We start from the raw sequence: 16,302 nt of genomic DNA on the forward strand, positions 1-16,302 counted from the left end.
CTGCCCTATTGCATGTATCAGAGATACTAGGCTAAAAAACCTTGACCCCCGTATAATTCTAAAGATAAACTATAAACACTTCTCAGAGCAAGCCTTTATCCATGACCTTTATTACTAAGAGCTTTTATCCATAAACTGCATAATGGACCCAGTTTTAGAGTTCCCTTTTTCATAAATTTTTACCTCCATGGCTGATAAATCGCTTTAACGGGGCGTGTTTAAAAAAAACAAACAAATTATCGGTTCTGCTCTAATTGGAAAATCCTTTACCTGCAAAAGAATCAAGCATGGGCCTTGGCGAGGAAAACTGGTGAAAGGCCCATTGAGAAATAAATGGACCGGAGGAATAAAAAAGTCTAAATCTTGGTATTTTCTTAGTGCTATGACAGAGTCTGCTGGTGATCCCTCTAAATTCTGGAAAACTGTTACCTCACTTAAACGAGGAAACTCCTCGACTTCCCTGCCGAAGCAAATTACATCGAAATCTGGGATCATCAGTGACCGAATTGAAATTTGTGATGTTTTTAATAAGCACTTTATTTCTGCTGGTTTTCTTTTTGAAAGAAAAAATGGCCAACATGATCCTGACCGGTCTATTGTTTCAGCCCCTCAGCCTTCAGCTGATGTGAAAAATAGTAAGCTGGTTTATCATTTCCCAAAATTCACAGAAGATGAGGTCTTATGTGTACTATCGGCTATAGATTCTAAGAAATTGCTAGGCGCTGACAATCTGGATCCATATTTACGCAAGTGTGTGGCACCTATCATTGCTAGTGCAGTGACGCATATGTGTTTTATCAAACATTTGTCGTAGGAAAGATTCCTAAAACTTGGAAAACAGCTTTTGTTTTACCACTCCTCAAGGGAGGTGATGGTAGTGAATTGAATAATTATCAGCCCATCTCCAAGCTCTCCTGTTTGGCTAAAATTCTATTGTCATTGGTGAATAGGCAACTACAATAATTTGTAACTGTTAACAATACTCTTTCTAGCAATCAATCTGGCTTCAGACCTAAACACAGTATGACTACGGCCACTGTACATGTTGTAAATGATATTACTAATGCCCTAGATAATAGAAAGTACTGTGCCGCCTTGTTCATAGATTTGTCCAAAGCTTTTGACACTGTAGACCATGTAATACTTTTGGGTAAGCTGTCGTTAATAGGACTGGGATCGGATGCCTGTCGTTGGTTTCATGACTATCTAAAGGACAGAAGTCAGCCTTTTAGAGTCGACGGCATCCAGTCGGAGCAATTGGAGTTGGTTAAAGGGGTCCCACAAGGTTCTATACTTGGTCCATTACTGTTCACTCTCTACATAAACAATATCGGTGATGAGATAAGTGTAAAATTAATCTATATGCTGATGACACTGTCATGTACTCTATTGCTTCAACGGCTGACAAAGCATTATCACAATTGGAGACAGATTAAGATATTACAAGGGTCTTTTATAAAGCTGAAACTTGTTTTAAATGCAAAGAAAACACATTTTATGATTTTTAATAGGTTTAAAAAATTGGTTGAAAATACACTTGCATTTATGAGCTTAGATGGTTCTTGAATTAATCAGGTCTCTGCATATAAATACTTAGGCATATTGTTGGATGATAGACTGTCTTTAAAAATGCTGACGAATGTTGACGAACTTTGTAAACGGCTAAAAATCGAGCTACACTTCCTCTATAGAAACAGGACATGTTTCTCCTCTACAAATAGAAGACAAATTGTGCAAGCTACTTTTATGTCTGTTATAGATTATAGGGATATTATCTACATGCATGCTACGGCATCAACACCTAATCGCTAGATGCTATTTATCATTACGCACTTGGGTTTTTTACGAGTGCTAGCTATAGAACTCACTACTGTTTTATATCAAAATGTGGGATGGACTTCGCTGTCCATGAGACGAGAACAACATGCTCTCGTGTTTGTCTATAAAGCACTTCTGAATAAACTACCTTATTTATCATCACTCATCAATATTAGAATTATAATTCCTAAAACCAGGTCTGAAGCATGGATTACACTTGAGGCCCATGCGATCTCCACAGAATTGGGTATGGCTGCCTTTTCCTGTTACGCTCCTTGCTTATGGAATAGCCTGCAGACTAAACTTAAACTTGAGACTCTTGTCCCCCTTGCCCATTTTAAACATATATTGGAGTATTTTTATTTTTGTAATGCTTGTAACTGCTTCGGGTAATGCAAGTTCTTGTGCTGTTAGGGGAATAACCTGTGTGTAAATGTAACAATCTGCTGCTACTTTTTGTGTTATCTGTGATCGTTTTGTTTGTCTTGTGTAGTTTCTTAATCATTGTACCTCAACTGTATGTATAAACATGTATACACAGGGCACAGCTGTAAAAGAGACATTGGTCTCAGTCTGTTCCTTGTTGAAATAAAGGTATAATAATAATATAATTCAACAACAACGGACAACCATTTTTACCTGGTCAAAAACCTCACATCCTTCTCAGTCCATGCCTGAAGGTGGTCCTCGAAGGCGTTCTGATCTGGTTCGACAACTTCCACCAGATCAGGTGGGGTATCAGTGATCTGAAAGTACGTTACACAAAAATAGCAATAGACAAACACTAAGTCAATCACAAATTTGAAAGACTACAGTATATGCAATAATTGTATAAACAATTGCATTGTTTACCTCAGTCAACAGCTGCAGCTTCTGTCCGTACTAGGCGGAGGCCTGGACGCTGCTGTTGTGTGCAAATGTTGTGTGCAAAGAGAATTACCTTCAGGTTGTTCTCCTACTGTTCGTGGTACCCGTCAAGGGACTTGCCCATGGCAGTCTTGAGGTTCTGGTTGGTCCATTCACCAAAGCTGGAGAATGGGGTAGGTAAGCAATATCTATTGACAAGGTAAGATATTGAAATACAGTACCAGTCAAAAGTTGGACACACCTACTTATTCAAGAGTTTTTATTTTTTACTATGTTCTACATTGTAAAATAATAGTGAAGACATCCAAACTGTGAAATAACACATGGAATCATGTAGTAACCAAAAAAAGTGTTAAACAAATCAAAATATATTTTATATATATATATTCTTGAAAGATGCCACCCTTTGCCTTGATGACAGCTTTGCACACTCTTGGCATTCTCTCAACCAGCTTCATGAGGTTGTCACCTGGAATGCATTTCAATTAACAGGTGTGCCTTGCTAAAAGTTTATTTGTGGAATTTATTTCCTTCTCAATGCGTTTGAGCCAACCAGTAGTGTTGTCACAAGGTAGGGGTGGTATATAGAAGACAGCCCTATTTGGTAAAATACCAAGTCCATATTATGGCAAGAACAGCTCAAATAAGCAAAGAAAAACGATAGTCCATCGTTACGTTAAGACATGGTCAGTCGATGCGTAACATTTCAAGAACTTTTACATTTTTTTCAAGTGCAGTCGAAAAAAACATCAAGCGCTATGATTAAACAGGCTCTCATGAGGACCGTCAAAGGAAATGAAGACCCAGAGTTACCTCTGCTGCAGAGGATAAGTTCATTAGAGTTAACTGCACTTTAGACTGCAGCCCAAATAAATGCTTCAAAGTTCAAGTAAAAGACACATCTCAACATCAACTGTTCAGCGGAGACTGCGTGAATCAGGCCTTCATGGTCAAATTGCTGCAAATAAACCATTACTAAAAGACACCAATAATAAGAAGAGACTTGCTTGGGCCAAGAAACATGAGCAATGGACATTAGGCCGGTGAAAATCTGTCCTTTGGTTTGATGAGTCCAAATGTAAGATTTTTGGTTCCAACTGTGAAGCATGAAGGAGGTGTGATGGTGTGCTTTTGCTGGTGACACTGTCAGTGATTTATTTACAACACAAGATACATTTACCAGCATGGCTACCACAGAATTCTGCAGCGATACGCCATCCCATCTGGTTTGCGCTTAGTGAGACTATCATTTGTTTTTCAACAGGACAATGACCCAAAACACATCTCCAGGCTGTGTAAGGGCTATTTGACCAAGAAGGAGTTTGATGGAGTGCTTCATCTGATCGCCTGGCCTCCACAATCACCCAAACTTTTGAATGGTACTGTATATCATCCTAATCTAGGTGTAGATTACATTCCACTGTTCGAACTTGTAAAAAAGTCTGCATGGGATTTGTCTTAATGCGACTCTGTGCAGCCAATGTCAATGTCCACTTTAGGTATAGTTCCGAGAGTCACTTGTGGATTTGACAGCTCTAACACAGTTCCACCTCCGACACTGCCAAAACAAAACAACTTCTTCTTCTTTGGTATCATGGCGTTTGCACATTTTGTTTGCACATGCTGCCACCTACTGTGGGGAATGTAGGCTCGATCACGTTACATTTTGTGACACAAAAATAAAAAAGGAAGAGGGAAAGGAGCAAATTGCACCACCAGCAAACCCTACACCTACGATGCCTTTGCAATGTATTCACACCCCTTGACATTTTCCACATTTTGTTGTGTTACAGCCTGAATTTAAAATTGATTAAATTGAGATGTTTTGTCACTGAGCTACACACAATACCCCATAATGTAAAATGGGAATAATGTTTTTAGACATTTTTACAAATGAATTACAAATGAAAAGGTGAATATGTCTTGATTCAATAAGTATTGAACACCTTTGTTATGGCAAGGATAAATATTGCTTAATTAACAAGTCGCATAATAAGTTGCATGGACTCACTCTGTGTGCAATAATGCGTTTAACATGAGTTTTGATCGACTACCTCAATCTCTGTACCCCACATATACAATTATCGGTAAGGTCCCTCAGTTGAGCAGTGCATTTCAAACACAGATTCAACCAGAAAGACCAGGGAAGTATTCCAATGCCTTGCAAAGAAGGGAACCTTTAGGTAGATGGGTAAAATAAATAAAAAAGCAGACATTGAATATCCCTTTGAGCATGGTGAAGTTATTAATCACACTTTGGGTGGTGTGATAGGAGAAAACTGAAGATGGATCAACAACATCGTAGTTACTCCGCAATACTAACCTAATTGACAGAGTGAAGAGACGGAAGCCTGTACAGAATAAAAATATTTCAAAACCTGTTTGCAACAAGGCACTAAAGTAATACTTCAAAAAATGTGGCAAAAATATAAACTTTTTGTCCTGAATACAGTGTTATATTTGGGGCAAATAGAATACAACAGAGTACCACTCTCCATGTTTTAAAGCATAGTGGTGGCTGCATCATGTTATGGGTATGTCTGTAATCGTTAAGGACTGGGGAGTTTTTCAGGATAAAAAAAATAAAAAATCCTAGACAAAAATAAATCTGGTTCAGTCCGCTTTCCACCAGATACTGGGAGATGAATCCACCTTTCAGCAGGACAATAACCTAAAACACAAGGCCAAATCTACACTGCAGTTGCTTATTAAGAAGACAGTGAATGTTCCTGAGTGGCCGAGTTACAGTTTTAACTTAAATCTGCTTGAGAATCTATGGCAAGACTATTGCAAATATATGGCAAATATTGTACAATCCAGGTGTGCAAAGCTCTTACAAACTAACAGAAAGACTCACAGCTTTAATCACTGCCAAAGGTGATGTATTGACTCCAGGGTGTGAATACTTATGTAAATTAGATATTTCTGTATTTAATTTTCAATACATTTGCAAACATGACTAAAAACATGTTTTAATCTTGTCATTATGGTGTATTGTGTGTAGATGGGTGAGATTTTTATTTTATTTCATCCATTTTGAAATCAGACTAACACAACAAAATGTGGAATAAATCAAGGGGAATGAATACAAGCAAATCTGATTAAAAAAAACAGATACAAATACACCTTATGGAACAGCAGGGACTGGGGAGGTAGGGTAGCCTAGTGGTTAGAGCGTTGGACTAGTAACCAAAAGGTTGCAAGTTCGAATCCCTGAGCTGACAAGGTACAAGTCTGTCGTTCTGCCCCCTGTCGTTCTGCCCCCACTGTTCCTAGGCTGTCATTGTAAATAAGAATTTGTTCTTAACTGACTTGCCTAGTTAAATAAAGGTAAAACTAAAAGTGAAGAGACAAGACACACAGGCACATGACACTATACACACACGTACACATGGATTTTGTGTTGTAGATAATGTACAGGCTGTATCCCAACTGGCCGTGATTGGGTGGCGCACAATTGGCCCAGCGTCATCCGGGTCTGGCCGGTGTTGTAAATAATAATTTGATCTTAACTGAATTGCCTAGTTAAATAAAAAATGTAGTGGCCTGAGGGTACACAATTAATGTGATGTGTAATGTTTTTAAAACTGTATCACTGCCTTAATTTTGCTGGACCCCAGTAAGGGTAACTTCTGCCTTGTGCAGCAGCTAACAGGGATCCATAATAAATACAAATATAAATACAAAGTTAGCACCATTGTGAAAAGTGGTGGAGGGATGCTCTGGTGTGCTCTGGCAGCACTACTTCCCTTTTCCCGCTGCACTGAATGTAAGGGGTAAGTAACTGGTGGCAGGGAAGTCAGACGCAGGAGAGAGGAACTAGGTAATAGCCGGAGCAGTTTAATAGTAAAACCAACGGCATAAGAATGACAAAATATGGGCACAACAACCCGACGCGCACCAGTCAAACAAAATGTGCACAAGCACTTACAACAAACAATACCACACAAAGACATGGGGGAAACAGAGGGTAAATACACAACACTTAATGAGGGAAATGAAAACCAGGTGTGTGGAAAAACGAGACAAAACAAATGGAAAAATGGATCGGCGATGGCTAGAAGACTGGCAACGTCGACCGCCGAACACCGCCCGAACAAGGAGAGGCACGGACTTCAGCAGAAGTCGTGACACTGAATGAGCACTGAATGAGCTAATTAAAGCGCACCTACTCTTTTGATAAAATGTGTGTCTGTTATGAAAATGTGTGAATATGTGGCCAAGAAAATATTTCTGGTTGTTCTCACGGAATGTAAAACAGTTGGGAGGGGAGACTTTTAAAACGGGATTGGGGGAAGTACAGCAAATATTTTGAATGAGCATGGAGAGCCTCATAAATTTGACGAAATTACCTTATAGCCTAGCTTTCAGTCTAATGCAGCTATTTACTTACTTTTGTAGTCTTGTGCAGAATGTCAGTACTGCTTATCAGTATGTTTTTACGTTGAATGGAAATGGTGAATAACGGGGAGGGGTTGGGGAAGCTGTCAGCATGGCCACTGCCCTTTAAATACGTCACTCAATGCTTCAAACCACACCTTGCTACACCCACCAAATGGGAGCAAACGTACCTCAAAGTCTGTTCAAGAACGTTTTGAGTAATGCTTCGAACACACCGACAGTGTCATTGCATTTTGGTACACCAGAATTACATTAATTTCCAATGAAACGCTGCGTTTGCCTTGCAGCATTGCGTTGCAGAGGCAGTTGCAGTGCGTTCGGTGTGGTGCATATGTTGGATTTATCTAACATATGTGTCAAACTGTATACGTAGACGGCTTGACAGAAATGGTAACAAAAGGTGAATGTTGAACTTTTGTTGCATACATATCCAGATGATGCTGCGTACTATTTTGCACAATAATGCTGTCGGTGTGATCGAAGCGTTATGATATACAACGTGAACGCAAGAGACAGGTTGGAATGTTTCAATGAAATATGGGACATGTATTAAAAAAAATCTAAATTAGTGGTGTTTGAATTTGTTGATAAAATGTGGGACATGATTGTTTGGTTGCGGGATGTGGGACAAACGGACAAAATGCAGGACTGTCCCGCACAAGCTGGGACATGTGGTCCCCCTACTTCTGTTCTTCACTGATCCTGACAACCTCAACATGTCTCTTTCGCACAGACACTGCTGATCCCAAGCAACATGGGCACCCCCACAATTCACACACAGTTTTTTCCACCAATACTACACATTCCTTTGTCCCATGCCCTCCTGCATACTTCTCACAGCTCGCAATCTCCCTCCCACTTGCTGCAACACTGTCACGACTTCTGCCGAAGTCGTTGCCTCTCCTTGTCCTTGCCTCTCCTTGTCCGGGCGGTGTTCGGCGGTCGACTTCACCGGTCTTCTAGTCATCATCGATCTATTTTTCATTTTCCATTGGTTTTGTCTTGTCTTCCCACACACCTGTTGTCAATCCCATTCATTACCTGTTGTGTATTTAACCCTCTGTTTCCCTTCATGTGTTTGTCAGAGATTCTGTCACAATGGCGTGTATAAGTGGCAGAGGAAGTCAGGCGCAGGAGAGTCAAAATAGAGTGTAGCATGGAGTACTTTAATAAAAGTTCCAGTAATAAGCTCCATAACACTCACGAAAAAATATAATACAAAATCTGGGTATGAAGACCCATCGCACACTTATACACAAAACACACAACACTTGACAACGAACAATCTCTGACAAACACATGAAGGGAAACAGAGGGTTAAATACACAACAGGTAATGAATGGGATTGACAACAGGTGTGTGGGAAGACAAGACAAAACCAATGGAAAATGGATCGATGATGACTAGAAGACCGGTGAAGTCGACCGCCGAACACCGCCCGGACAAGGAGAGGCAACGACTTCGGCAGAAGTCGTGACAAACACAGCCTGGTCTTATTGACTAGACATAACGTAGGATATGTAAATCCGGGATATTGAAATGAGAATGATATGTTACATTTGGTATGGTTACATAAAACAGAAGGTTACTTAAGGCAAAAACAAAAGGATGGTGGTTTATTTATTAGTATTATTTTTTACCTTTATTTAACTAAGCAAGTCAGTTAATTTAACCCTAACCCCTAGCGTAGCTAAAGTTAGCCAGTTAGCTAACATTAGCTACAACAAATTGGAATTCGTAACATATCATATGTTAGTAAATTTGGAACATATTGTACCTTTTGCAAATTCCTAACATATAGTATATTTTGCAAATTCGTAACATTCACAAATTAATATATACCATACGAAATGTAACATATCATGCTAAGTGGAGTAGCTCGGATTTAAGTACAGAATAATATGAAATGCTCTGAGACCAGGTTGTGCAACATGACCATAAGCATGGCATCTGAAACACCTTAGTGGGTTCCTGCCAAAACAACTGCGATGTGGCTAAAGCGGATCTGAATCAGCCGCTAATCTGTTGCCCCTTTAAAGGGGAAATCTGCTGATACTACAATTTTTTTTGCACAAAACATCAATTGTATATACCCATTGATTCTTGAAGAATATAACTTAAAAATGCAAGATGGGCTTAGTTCAAATGTCATACCCCATCCCACCAGGAGCCAAAATATAAGCTCTTGTAAACAACGTAGGCTAATGGTAAACAAACACTGTATAGCCTAAAATCATGGTGAAAATGCCAATGTTGATCTGTTGGATGGTCAGTCCTTGCATCCATACTGTAGCGCTGTCAATTAGTTTGAGAGCGGTTACATTTCTCCAGCTTCATCCCTGAGCTGTTTACCAAAAAGTGGCGGGGTATCGTTTTTGTTGTTGTTTGAATTGCAGACTGCCCCGTTAAGAGAACGAAGTTGGTTGGCCAGGAGAGGTCCGCCAGTCACCAGGGCATTTCAGCAGTCGATGTGACCAAGCCCCTTTAAAACATTACGCATATCGGGGGCTGGTTTATCTAGGGCTGTCGTGAGGTAATCTATCCATTCTCGCCACTATTCGCCGGGAAGGCATACATGTGGTAATCGTAGAAAGCGCACAGTCCAATATGAGAAAAAAGCAATAACAATAAGAGCGCGCACGAGTTGCTTTTAAGCCGGGAAATGTACATGGAACATTGTGGACTTTACTAAAGCTGAAGATTGTTTGATCACGTGAACCAACCTTAAACCAGCAGAAAACTAATACCAACCAAACGCAAGTTTGAACGACAATGGAATTTGCGTTCTCCTGACCCCTGGGAACCGTTGTGATTTGCCTGGATTTAAAAGCACAAGTTGCTGACAAATTGGATAAACTTACCCTCCAATTCGGCCAGCCGACGGCACTGAACTCACTTTCCTTGTATCCAGAACAAAACGGCGGGTCGTGGAATTAAACCTGATTTATAAGAATTGAAGGTGAGTGGAGGTCTAAGCTTACTGTTACTGCGAAAACCTACTTTTGATGCTTGCAAAACACTGTTTCTCAGAAATGTCGTCCATAGTTCCTGCAAAATAGTTTATCCCCTAAATACATGGAGTCTAGTGCAAGTTGCATGCTGATTGTGGCCAATATTGTTATTCAATTTAAACGGGCTTTATTGGCACGATAAATATGTTCACGTTGCCAAAACAAGTGAAATAAACCAGCAAAAGTGAGAATAAACACATTTAACATCAACCAAAAAAACATTAGAAATCAACAGTAATCATTGCACTCAAATGTTTTAAAAATATATACATTTCAAGTGTTTTAGCAATGTGAAAATAGTTGTTAGTACGAATAGTGAGGTACTTATATCTTAGCGTTGAAAGACGATACCAGTAGTTTCTGTATGGAATCCAGTTTTGCCATGTAAAATGAGTCCTAGTTTTGAATGTGTAAATAAACTTATGTAATACGGAGGCTACTATCACTATTACCCATCAATTGTATTTTCATTTGGCTATCTGGGGTGATAAACTTGACCACACTGTAGGTTCACTTTCCAAAACCACATCGGGAGTCTGTGCAAGGGCGAAATTGTGATGTAGATATTGGTGGGGACAAACAGTAGACTGGTTGTCCTGGGGTCCTTCCATTTGAGATTTTCTGGGAACAGTTCAAATATATTTATATTTCCTGCAACTTTGCAAAGTTTGACACAGTTTGACACAACTCTCTTGAGGGGTAATTTGGAAACAGTGGGAGGATAAGTAATGTGGAAACAGTGGAAGGATAAGTAGAATTTTATTGGGATAACATATTTTTACTATTAAAGATAACGGCTAACTTCCTGTATTTCACCACATTTGGCCATGGGGCAGAGAGACGAATGTGCAGTTTTATAATGCTATCCTACACATTTATTCATGAATCTCAGAGAAAATGTTGTAGTTTTAAAACTAATTACCTGCAATGCTACACTTTGTCATGGGGCAGAGAGAAATGTTTTTATAGCTCATCTCATGCTATTCCTTACATTTTGCCATGAGGATGAGAACATTTCAGTTTAATGCTAATTTCCTGCTACTCTACACATTAAGTTGAGAGAACATGTTTCAGTTTTAAAGTAACTGTCCAGTGAAAATCTCACTTAAAAGTTCATATTCTGTTAACTCATACCCAAATAATATTATTGACTCATTCTATACTTGTATTTGTGGCCAAAGCATAATTTGGAGAGAAAAAAACACTTAAAAAAACACATCTCAAACTTGAGGTAAAAAAGAATGCTTGTGATTTCCTCACAGGGGTTGATGTCATCCTCCTGAGGAGAAGGAGCTGGCCAATCAGCGGTCTATTCTTATTAATATTTTGAATGACCGGTATAAGCCCACACCATTCTGTTGTTGGGGAATGCTCAAGCCATTCCAACACAGAGAAGTAGCTTTTTAGCATACTTAATTACCATTTGTTTTGAAGGAAAACGATTTCACTCCTGTTGTAATTAATGATGGGTCATATTTCATAGAACTCTGGAAACACTGGACATTTACATTAAGGTTCGACCTTTGGCAAAAATACATTTTAAACTGTAACTGAATAATGCAACATCATACCAGGTAATTTAATGATGATTTTTTTTAAATGAATAAGATATTTGGCTAAAGTGACATTTGTTACTGATCTCTACAGCTACCGTCCAAAACAAATCCTGTGAAATGACTTCAACACATCATGGAGGAGTTATGCTTAGCTTAGCTAACGAACTAGCTACGTCGGCAGCATTACCAGAATGACACATTGATGGACCATCAAATGCACAGCCAATTTCTGTTTAAAAATTGAGAAAGAGGAGTTGGACCGTTTTTCATGCCCAAAGTCGACCGTTAAATTGAATTTCCTGCGACTCGACACATTTTTCGCTGCTGGTTAGCACATTTTTGGAGATACAGTAGTATAGTAAATGGAAGTTTTTTTCCCCCCATCGTTACTGCTGTTTAGCAGTAGTTCATTGAACCACAGCAGGTGGTGGGTCAGCTTCCAGCTTGTTCTGTTGTTAAAGTCCATTTTATTAATAAAAAAATGTACCCCCTTTTCTCCCCAATTTCATGGTATCCAATTGGTAGTTACAGTTTTGTCCCATCGCTGCAACTCCCGTACGGACTTGGGAGAGGCGAAGGTCAACAGCCGTGCATCCTCCGAAACACGACCCAGCCAAGCCACACAATGCCCACTTATCCCGGAAGCCAGCCGCACCAATGTGTCGGAGGAAACACTGTACACCTGGCGACCATGTCAGCATGCATGTGCCCAGCCCGCGGCAGGAGTCACTAGAGGGCGATGGGGAAAGGACATCCCGGCCTGTCAAACCCTCCTCTAACCCGGATGACGCTGGGCCAATTATGCACCGCCCCATGGGTCTCCCAGTTGCGACAGAACCTGGACTCGAACCAGGATTTCTAGTGGCACAGCTAGCATTGCGATGCAGTGCCTTAGACCAATGCGCCACTCGGGAGGCCCTGTTTTTACAGCCTGTTTTGTCTCTCTCCGGCAGGCGTCGTTGCTTTACGTTGCAGTCTTTACATTGCTTTTCCAGTGGTATTTTGTGTATTGCAAATACTTTAATATCAATATCTGGTTTCTAAGTTTCCTGGGTATGTATGTTCTATGTTGAAGATGCACATTAAGAAATCCTTTTTCCAGCGATCGTAAGAATGGACTACAAGCTGTTCGGTTATTTACTACCTCAGTGACTGTCAGGCAGCTTCGCCTCCGTGGGCGCATCTGCCAATGCGAACATTGCTTCGGTTGCTTTGTCGGTTATTTGCTATGAGGGGAAATACCCCAAGGAAGTTGCAGGATTTCGTGGCATAAATTATAACAGCACAAAGTAAATGGACTATCCTGGGGGCGCTCAAATGTGCGTTCAGTCAGAACTTCTGGGTGTGCGCTAGTCTCCTCCCAATGAATGTCTCGCGCCAGACGGCTTACTTCCGCACGTGAGACATCTGCTCTAAAAGGTACAGATGGCCTAAAGCAAAGAGGTAATTGTAATTAACTTGTATATAAATACTACATCCAATAAGAGTCGAAGGACAGAGGGATACACTAGCTAGAACCTTCTCATCGTGGATCTGGTAGGACAAAGAAAGCATGGCCAATTGTTTCCCGCCATGTTGTTCTACTGTAGGTGACAGGGCGACATTGTTGCGAGGACCAAAATAGCATAAAACTGGGTGTATCACAAAGCATTATCAAATTAATTGGCCAGCTACAGTAATTTTGAGAAACATTGATAAATAGTTTGGTTGATTTTATTTAGTCGGCAAATTAACCAGTTATGTACCTTTTTTTGATGAGCAGCTAACTAGCTGATAGCTTTCTGGCTAGTTAGCTCCCATGCCAATTTCAAGTCTTTAAACTAATATTTGATTAACTCGGAACTATGAAGTTGTTTCAGAATGAAAGTTAACTGGCTAGCACATCATACTTTGTAACAAACGCAACCTGACAAACGCTTTTCTACCACGTCATTTTTATTTCTAAATGTGTCTGTGTGTAATGATATTCACCTATCCAACAGTGTCATCCATGGCAGACAGAAGAGCCTTCAGAAAGAGTGACTGCGTGACCTTTGGATTTTGCATCCCTCGGGGGCCACAGACTCTGCCTCTGAGTTGTACCATTCCTCAAATGATAGCCAACTGCTCTTCTTTTTAAACTCATAGCTGCCCTTATAATTTAAGTGACAGATTAAGTTATCGCAACACCATAAGCGCAAAAACCACATGGAATATCCCATCTTGATGTTGATTGCCCATTGGATTTGCTTCGTAGTCTTGGTCAGACCTGGCATCTAATAACTGGGTCATTCCTCGTCGTTTTAGTTATTGCACGTTTCCTGATTAGTTTTTGGCCGTGGCTGGCCCCCAAAAAATCTTTTAGCCATGGTAAATCGGGTTTCCAGAAAATCCAGAACCGCATTCACTTAGTTTTTATTTTTTACGCTCATCCGCAGATTGTCATTTTTGTGTGTGCTTTTTTTTTTGTCTTCGGCTGCACGGCATACACATCTGTCATTTTTGGTTATTAACGGTAAGGCCTAGCCTTGATAGGCTACAAAGACTAGATAATTATTGAGCACAATCAGTCTCTCTATAAAGCATCACTTTTTTTTGTTTTTGGGTAGATGATTAAAAGGTTTTGAGATATTTTTGGCTGTATTTCGGCAGCATGGAGATCAAAAGACTAACAGGGCATTGTCTTATGGACGGCTAAATATGCCTGCAGTCATAAATAAATAAATAGGAAGTTACCTTTTAAACAGAGGAGAGAAAGCTGCCAGTTATGTCCCTTGGCTGTGGAAGCTCAAATAAACATAGTTCAAGCTGGCCACTGTTGTAGGAGGTTGCTGAACAGCACTGCTGTTCACGATTGTGGCTAATTGGGACAGATTTTTACCGTGTGTAACAGTCACAAAGAAAGCCGTTGCCAAGGCTCAAATATGTGGCAAGTTTGAAGACATGTGGTTGCACTTGTACCTGGACAGAGTTGGACAAGACAGATCAGTCTTGACTTGTAAAATGACCCTTCATGTATAAATGGTACCATTGTGTTCCCTGTGTGACCTTTTGAAATTTGACCTGTCATTACCTGAGCCAGAAATGCAATTTTGGAAGGGTGCTAGATGACTAGGGCTGTGACGATACCAATATTGGTCCTTTAAAAAAAAACAAAAAAAAAACTGCTGTATGTCAAATGTGTGCTATAGCTTGGGAAATAAATCAATATGACTGGATGACAACATGATGATTATTTCCAACATTAGGGCTGTTTTCCTACAGAAGTGAAATCCGCCTCGTGTTTTGTTTCCTTCTCACGATATGTATGTACAGATGAGGGCAGAGGAATAGGATTCGCCCCCCCCCCCCCCATTTTAACTTTATTTCCTAGATTCACAGGGAATTGTAGAGGAATTTAGATTGTAATTTCAATGACCGTTGATTATGTCCATATTGTTCCATTGCAATTTGAGGCCCTCACCAGTTTGACTTGCTACTCGAAGAAATTGTACATTAATGCCCTTACAACTGCTATCACCATAACCTCACTCCCATGTTCTGAATAGATTCAATATGGGTGTGGATGTATAGGCTACTGAGGCTGGATTAATTTGAGATTAAACCACAGTGGTATAATATGCATGACCGACTACACTAATTGCCTCCAGTTGAGTTAAAAGGGCATCAATACTTAACAGACTTCTGTGAAAGAGAGGGCTCCAGTGATAATGACCCAATTGGGCAGAACACTCCTCACCTCTCTGCCAGTAAAAGGTGCTCGTGTCACCTCAGACACCCTGTAACTGTTAGTGTCAAAGTCTGAAGGGGGATGGGTGTTGGCCATTCTTGTTCGCCGTGGCTGGCAGCTGTACGGGCTAGCATGGACATGTCGTGTCAACACCTTTTATCAGTCCTACTCCCTCAAACTTTGAATCGGTTTTATTTTACCATTATTTAACTAGGCAAGTCAATTAAGAACAAATTCTTATTTACAATGATGGCCAAGCCCTAACACGGACGACGCTGGGCCAATTGTGCGCTGCCCTATGGGACTCTCAATCACGGCTGGTTGTGATACAGCCTGGAATTGAACGAAGGTCTGTAGTGACTCCTCTAGCACTGCGATGCAGTGCCTTAGACCGCTGCGCCACCCAGTAGCCCAATCAAACTAGTGAGCCTCAGTCCTTCAGTCAGTCTGTCCGTCCTTTTGTCCATTCGTCCCCAGCAAAGGCAAGTAGGCGGGCGGACGCTGTCTGATGAGGGGCTAGACACTTTCGTGATTTGTCTTGTTTAGCTTTCGTTGTGACATTTATCCTGCCAGCCTGGTGATTAACAGGTGGAGAGATGTCAAGGACGAGGAGATTTGATAAACTGTGACTGGGTGGCGATGGCAGTAGATCATTAGTGGTGGTGTTGATTAAATTATGTCTTGCAGCAGCACACTGTCAGGCCAGAAGTGTCACCACAAAGTGCCATATCCTGTCATGATACATCGGCACAAACTCACAACCCTGAAGAGTTGGAACGGCTTTGGGTTACCGGAATAGGCCCATGTTGATCACCTTAACCCTGCAATGAGGGAAAGACGGCCACCGCTTGCAACGAGCTGTCAGGATGGTCGCCTACTGACTGGTTTTGGAGGACAATTGCTCTGGTGTGTTTCCCATCTTAGATATGAGAAAGCCCCT

At 40.6% G+C, this 16,302-nt stretch overlaps 1 protein-coding gene across 8 annotated transcripts in view; it reads left to right on the forward strand.

Moving 5' to 3' along the window:
• Positions 1-9,570: 9,570 nt before the first annotated feature.
• LOC129840962 (plexin-B1-like) overlaps positions 9,571-16,302 on the forward strand; it is a 124,577-nt gene continuing 117,845 nt past the window's right edge. For 7 of the 8 annotated variants that reach the window (XM_055909042.1, XM_055909081.1, XM_055909034.1 and 4 more), the window contains exon 1: positions 9,571-10,045. The gene's annotated coding sequence lies outside the window, so the exon portion shown is untranslated. The remainder of the gene's footprint in view (positions 10,046-16,302) is intronic. The other variant, XM_055909100.1, reaches the window with a different exon arrangement.

The sequence above is a fragment of the Salvelinus fontinalis genome, chromosome 3, assembly GCF_029448725.1.
Source record: "Salvelinus fontinalis isolate EN_2023a chromosome 3, ASM2944872v1, whole genome shotgun sequence".
Taxonomy (NCBI): domain Eukaryota; kingdom Metazoa; phylum Chordata; class Actinopteri; order Salmoniformes; family Salmonidae; genus Salvelinus; species Salvelinus fontinalis.